The following is a 7,052-nucleotide window of genomic DNA, read 5'->3' on the forward strand; positions in this document are numbered from 1 at the left end:
CTCCATAGTGACCCATATTGGCCAATATTTGCCCATAATGACCCGCATTGGGCAACATTTGCCACGGAGATCCAAATTGGCCAATATTGATCCATAGTGACCTATATTTGTTTCCATATTGTATATTAATCACGATTGGCCCATGATTGGCCTCTATTGGCCCTTGAGCTATGGAGGTACGTACTTATGTGGTTCCTCAGGTTCTCTTCCCCCTTTCCCTGGTTATAGAGCGCTCTTTGCTGGTAACAGTTACTCTCGCAATTAGCCTTCTCGCAACCCCATTTTTCGTTGCTTGCGTAATTATTTCTAGTGCATTTTGTCGAAAATTTCTCCAATCCTTTTGTGCCGAGCTTTTTCTTGACTTGTTTTGCCATTCCTCAACTGTACCTACTAATAAATAATAACAAAGCATGTTTATACAGGATATACTACTTCAGTAATACTGTATGTCCTGTTGATAACAAAAATTAAATATAAAAACTTGAGAAAAAAACGACACGCAGAACTTATTAGCAATCAAAATAATTAATTTACAATTTATCGTTAAAAATGACAACTCTTTTGTAGAAAAAAGGACGTTTTGTTGACTCTAATCGAACCCTTTATCTACACATAAGAGTAAGCGGTTTCTCGTTCCATACCTATGAATGTCACTATGCCGTTTATTAAAAATGTTCTTCAGGTAAACAGGTTCCCGGTCAACAATGCAATCAGACACTACTGAGTTTCCTAATCACGTCTCTTATACAATAGCTCCCATCGGCAATCAATATTGTTTCACTTGAAACAATTTTGCTTGCTCTTCCTTGTAATCGTTCCAATGTTTCACTGTTTCCTCGACTGACCTCAGATGTGCCAGACAGCATCGCAGTACCCGAGTATAGCCATATACACGGTTAGCTGCTTGAGTTGTTAGGAGTGGTCTCACCCTTCTAAAAATGCCATGTATTTTAGAGACTGTCTGTTTCATGTACGCAATATGCTCATTAAATAATAATTTCTCATTCAGTACCACGCCGAGATATTTGAAAGATGTACCATTTTTGACCGGTTGGCCGTTAAACTGGCAGTGTCAACCATTTTTGGTGCATCTTTGAATAGCCAAAAGATATATTTCTATCACTGGAAACGTTAAAATAATGGACCTTTTTTGTTAAAAATTTCCTAGTAGTCCACAGAAACTAGCATTAATTATCTTTGGCTGCGGATGGCTAGGATAGAAATGGATTTTAACTTGAAACAATTGGCCACTTTTTCAAGTTCTTCTTGTCTTTTTTAGAGAAGTGGCTAAAAACTGACTATAGTTAGTTCTTCCTCGGAGAAATTCCTATATATTTTCTTCCCGGTGTTCTATAAGCAATTTCATGTTAGCAAAAAGGTTTCCCGTCAAATTTTTGAGCAGTTTTGGCCAAAATGCAGCAAAGTCGCCGTGACAGTGCGTGACAGTGCGTGACAGTGCGTGACAGTGCCTCTAAAACCTGAAAGTCGTAGACGTTGTGGAGTTCCAAAAGTTACCTCTTCGAACGTCGGCAAAACATTCCGCGCTTTTCAGTATAGTGTTCCAGCCTTGTTTTATTTTGTTGTTAGGGTTTTTTTTGTTGTTGTTTGGTTGATTGATTGATTGATTGATTGATTGATTGATTGATTGATTGATTGACACCTTTATTTAAAAGCAAAAAATAAATAAATAAATAAATAGGTAAGACCTCAGGGTAGTCCCTTCAGGGAGCTTACAAAGCATCTCTGCTAACAATAGGGACCCTGAGGTCATTATTCAGGGTATTGTCGGTGCATTGTATACTTACTTCTTTATTTATCAACCAATGGCATCTCAACTTTTCATTTGTATCGTCTTTAAATATTGTGACCGTTAATTTCCAATTTTTACTTAGCTTTTTGCCGCTCCTGTAGAAGGTTAGTATTGTCTAACCGAAATATTGGGCAATAAAATTATTTTAGCTGTCCGATCAGCCTTGCATTTAATTTTACGTTTTATTCAACATTGCTGATTCTGATCTACGCAAAGATCCGGCTACACTTTGCTGCTGTTTTTACAAGTGGTCCCTGCACTATTCAAGAGCTGCCTTATTCATTGTATACTTATTCGATGTAGCTGCGCAATTAAATATTTTGTCTTTCGGAAAGCAAATGCTAGAAATTGTATCCCCACACTAAATTAACCCGTATTCCATTTATTTATTTTAATGTTTATTATTATTATTATTATTATTATTATTATTATTATTATTATTATTATGCGTAGTAAAACTATCTGTATGCACAGTATCAGAAAGGAACACAGGGCGCATAGCGTAACCTGTGAGCCAAGCGAAACTTATAATAGCACGTGAATAAATCAATAAAAAATATATACATATATAAAAGTCATAGTCTAGATGTTTGAAAGTCTAAAACTCATATTATTATTATTATTATTATTATTATTATTATTATTATTATTATTATTATTATTATTATTTCAACAAGAAAATTAACGATAGTAAAACAGCATGACGTTTCGACGACTTCATATCGTCATTGTCAAATGAGTAAAAATGGAAATAACGGAAAAGCATATTTATAGGTATTGAAAGTGAGAAACTAAATTAGCATGAAAGCATTCAGGTAAAGAGTTTCGCGCGAATGGAATCCGCTTGCGTGTTCAGTTTCGGTCTTTTGTTCTTGATCCACAGCATTTCGTAGACCAAACATTCAAATTTGTCACGGCATTTCTTTATGACTTCAAAGTTCTTTATTAAGTTGTTAGGTGTTAAACCATGCGCGTCCCTGAGATGTTTTCCGATGACAGAATGTTTATGCTCCTCAACGCGTGGATGTAGGTGGCGGCAAGTGTACCCAATATAATTTGTATCACACAAATCACATGTGAATTCGTATACAATACTTTGCTGATTGATCAGGGGAGGTTTTTCTTCTGTGACTCTCAGGTGATCTGCGATCTTTTTGCTCGTGAACACCGGCTGTAGTTCTTGATTAATTTTTGTTCCGAGGTCGCCAAGTTGCCTGCGAACCACGTCCGCCGATTTCTGATCTTTAAATGGCAACGTAATCCGAACAGGGCGGTCGGAAGGTGTTTGAACTGGGTCTATAGGATGCTGGAGGCGATTGATAGCTGAGTCGATGAGTTTTTCGGGATATTTCAATTTCAAAAATATCCCTTTTAAGGTCTTGCATTCTTGCAAAAGGAAGTCTTGTGTAGGCGATAAGCGCGAGTTTTGCGCGGTCTAGCATTGTTCTTAGAAGTGACCGTTTGTACCGGCTGTCATACATACATACATATAATTTTTGTTAAGGCAGGTCGGTTTGTGGCAACCGAGGCTGGTGTGGACCTGCCAGGAACTAAAAAGACTGCTTAAATATATGTACAATTCTAAAGAAAAAGTAAAGAAATTTCAAGAACTTAGAGATATAAAAAATACATTTGCTTGGATGTTATCACACAGGCCTCCTTTTCGAATTAAATGCGATCTAATGTCCTTGAGGCCTGTCTAAGTTTTTGTTTAAAAAGCTGTAGGGAGGAAGCATCCTTGATGGCTTTAGGCAGCAAATTCCAAACAATGGGCCCTCTGTACCTTGCACTATTCCTACCAAGGTCACTATTACACCGTACATACGGAAAGTCATTAATACGCCTTAGGTTATAATTACTATCAATGTTGCGTTTTGTGAAAAGGGCAGTAAGTTGATCAGGTAAACTATTATGATAAACTTGATACATTATAGAAGCGAGTCTACGTTTGTAAATATAGCCTAATGATTTCCATTTAACTAGGTCAAGGACGTCAGAGTCAGGAGTTTCGCTGGGCAGTTTATGAATTAGTATGGCTGCTTTCAAGTGTAAATGTTCCAATTCATTAAATGTAGATGGTGAACAGAACCCCCAAATAGCGATGCAGTACGTGATGCTTGGGACAATCCCTTTAAAATATATTTCTTCTAGTACACCTGAGGGTAGGGCTTTGAGCTTTTTAAAGAATTTCAGCTTTCCTCCAAACTTATAGTGCAGGGCTTTAACTTGCGGTTTCCAGTTCAGTTTATAATCAATTTCAACACCAAAGCAAGTGAATTTGGTGGTGAAGTAAATGTGAGAGTTTCCGAACATTAGAGGTCTCATTGGTCCAACAAAGACTTGACTGGAAATCAGCATTGCCACGGTCTTACCAGTGTGAACAGTCAGGTGATTTTTACAGCACCACACTTTGAAGTCGTTTAATATTAGATTTAACGCATCAATGATTTCTTCGACTCCTTTCCCAAGGTAATAAATTGTGGTGTCATCTGCAAACATATGAATGCACCCAGTTTCGGACGAGTTCGGTAAATCGTGAACATATATTGTAAACATATATTGTCAACATGGCTTTGGTAATTTGGTAATTTGAATGTTTGGTCTACGAAATGCTGTGGATCAAGAACAAAAGACCGAAACTGAACACGCAAGCGGATTCCATTCGCGCGAAACTCTTTACCAGCTGAATGATTCCATGCTAATTTAGTTTCTAACTTTCAATACCTATAAATATGCCTTTCCGTTATTTCCATTTTTACTCATTTGACAATGACGATATGAAGTCGTCGAAACGTCATGCTGTTTTACTATCGTTAATTTTCTTGTTGAAATGTGTCTCTAAATCGTTTTTCATCATCATCATCATCATCATCATCATCATTATTATTATTATTATTATTATTATTATTATTATTATTATTATTATTATTAATTATTATTGTAATCGGTGGAAAAGAGTAGTTGACATCTGCATTAAGGCACTACACAAGGTGACCCCTTGGAAATGAGTCTCTATGCTATTAGCCTCCAACCGTTAATTACACGCTTAAATTTCTCAAGCCTTACAAAGCAATGCTGGTATGCTTATGATGCAGCGGGTGCTGGTCCTCTGAGGGAGCTGAGAAAGTGGTGGGATGTGCTCGATGAAATGGGACCTAGCTTAGGATATTATCCCAATGCCAAAAAATGCTGGATACTTGCTAAACAGGGGAAAGAGGATGCTGCAAGGGAAGTATTTCGTGATGCTGCAATTAACATATCTACGCAAGGCCAGAAGCATCTGGGAGCTGTTCTAGGCTCTAGAACCTACCTAGAGGAGTACGTGAACGGAAAAGTAGAGGGATGGGTCGATCAAGTCGTCAAGCTGGCAGAATTTGTTGCGACGTATCCACAGGCTTCATACGCGGCCTTCACATTGGGGGTTGAAACATCGCTGGACTTACTCAGACGCATGAGCTCCCGGATGACCATATAATTAGAACATTGCAGCAACGTAACCGTAGAGATAAGGATGGGCGCCTTAGAGGAAACCTAGAGAAAGTAAAGAATGCTCTTCCTGAACAAACCAAAAGAGCTACCGACCTTGCCGAGGAGAAAGGGGCATCTAGCTGGCTAACAGTCATTCCTGTTAAAGATGTGGGTTTTACCTTAAACAAGGGAGAATTCAAAGACGCATTTGAGATATGATTGGCAAATAAGCGACATCCCGTCTGCCTGTGTTTGTGGAGATGTTTTTGATGTAGACCACGCCATAGTATGCAGACGTGGAGGCTTCATTATTCAAAGACACAATGAACTGCGTGATCTGGAAGCCGAAATGGTTAAGATGGTGTGCAATGATGTCCAAATTGAACCGGTACTTCAGGAGATCCACGGAGAAGTGCTGACACCCGGTACAAACAGAGCAGCGGATGCCCGACTCGACATTCACGCTCGTGGCTTCTGGGATCGGCAAGGCTCTGCCTTTCTTGATGTAAAGGTTTGTTACCCGAACGCAGAGTCTTATCGAGACCTCACCGCAAAACAAATCTACCGCCAGCATGAGAGTGAGAATAAGAGAATGTACGCCAGCAGGGTGCTAGAAGTGGAACAGGGATCCTTCACTCCACTGGTATTTACTACCACCGGAGGAATGGCAGGTGAATGCATGAGATATTATAGTAGACTGGCCGAACTTTTATCGACCAAGAAGGGAGAGAATTACGGTATTACAATGTCATGGATTCGCGATTTGCCTTCCTGAGATCTGCGCTGCTATGCTTGAGAGGCTCACGTTGTACGCGTAGAGCACCGCTCAAGATTGCAGATACCAACTTTGAAATCGATAAACAACTGGCTAGATTTTAGGACTAGAACGAATTTCTCGGGGTTTTTTTATCTTTTCTTTTCTTAATTTTCGCAATTTTAGCTGTTTTAATTAAATGACCGATAATAATCCGCTTATATTTTTAATAAGGGTAGTTTTCTTCGTCATCAAGGACCGTATTTTAACTTCCAAATATATTTTTAGTGATGATGCATTGAATTGTAAATAGGTTTTTAATAGTTCTTTTTTGTACTTTTAACTTGTAAATATCGATTTTGCTCGGAATATTATAATTATTATTATTATTATTATTATTATTATTATTATTATTATTATTATTATTATTATTATTATAATGTATTAAAAATCATATGATCATATTCTGCCTAAAAAAAAATTGGAAGTCATTTTCCTAGCTGTTTTTTACCTCTTAAGGTTTAAAATCACTTTTTTAAATTACTGTTATTACTTCCTATTGTTAATTGTACGAAGTGGCAAGTAAAAAAAAAAATACAATAAATAAAAATAACAAAGTGATGAACGGGGATAGTTCTCGTTGTTCCGGGGATCTTCCATTCGACCACAGATTCCGGAAAGGAAAGGGGAGGAATGGAAGAGAAACTTTCCGTAATAAACTTTCGGAAATTCAGGTATACTTCGCGAGTCTGTCCGGGGTTGTTCGGCCAATCGGTAAACCCGGAAAATTCCGTTCCATTCGGCCATACATTCATATAATTTGCTTGTCAAAATTTGTGAATGGAATTGGTTCGAAGTTAATAACCGGATGCTACTGTTCGATTGTTAACTTTATCGAAACTTTAAACCGGAACGAATATAAAGAGTCCAGTGACTATCGAGTCCGTTTCTTAGCACCATTTCACAAATCTTCCAATCAGTACTGTTACACGTGTACGTTGATAACCAATGGGAGCGCGC

This window comes from Pavona decussata, unplaced genomic scaffold (assembly GCF_977016875.1).
Source record: "Pavona decussata unplaced genomic scaffold, jaPavDecu1.1 SCAFFOLD_133, whole genome shotgun sequence".
In the NCBI taxonomy this organism is placed as follows: Eukaryota; Metazoa; Cnidaria; class Anthozoa; order Scleractinia; family Agariciidae; genus Pavona; species Pavona decussata.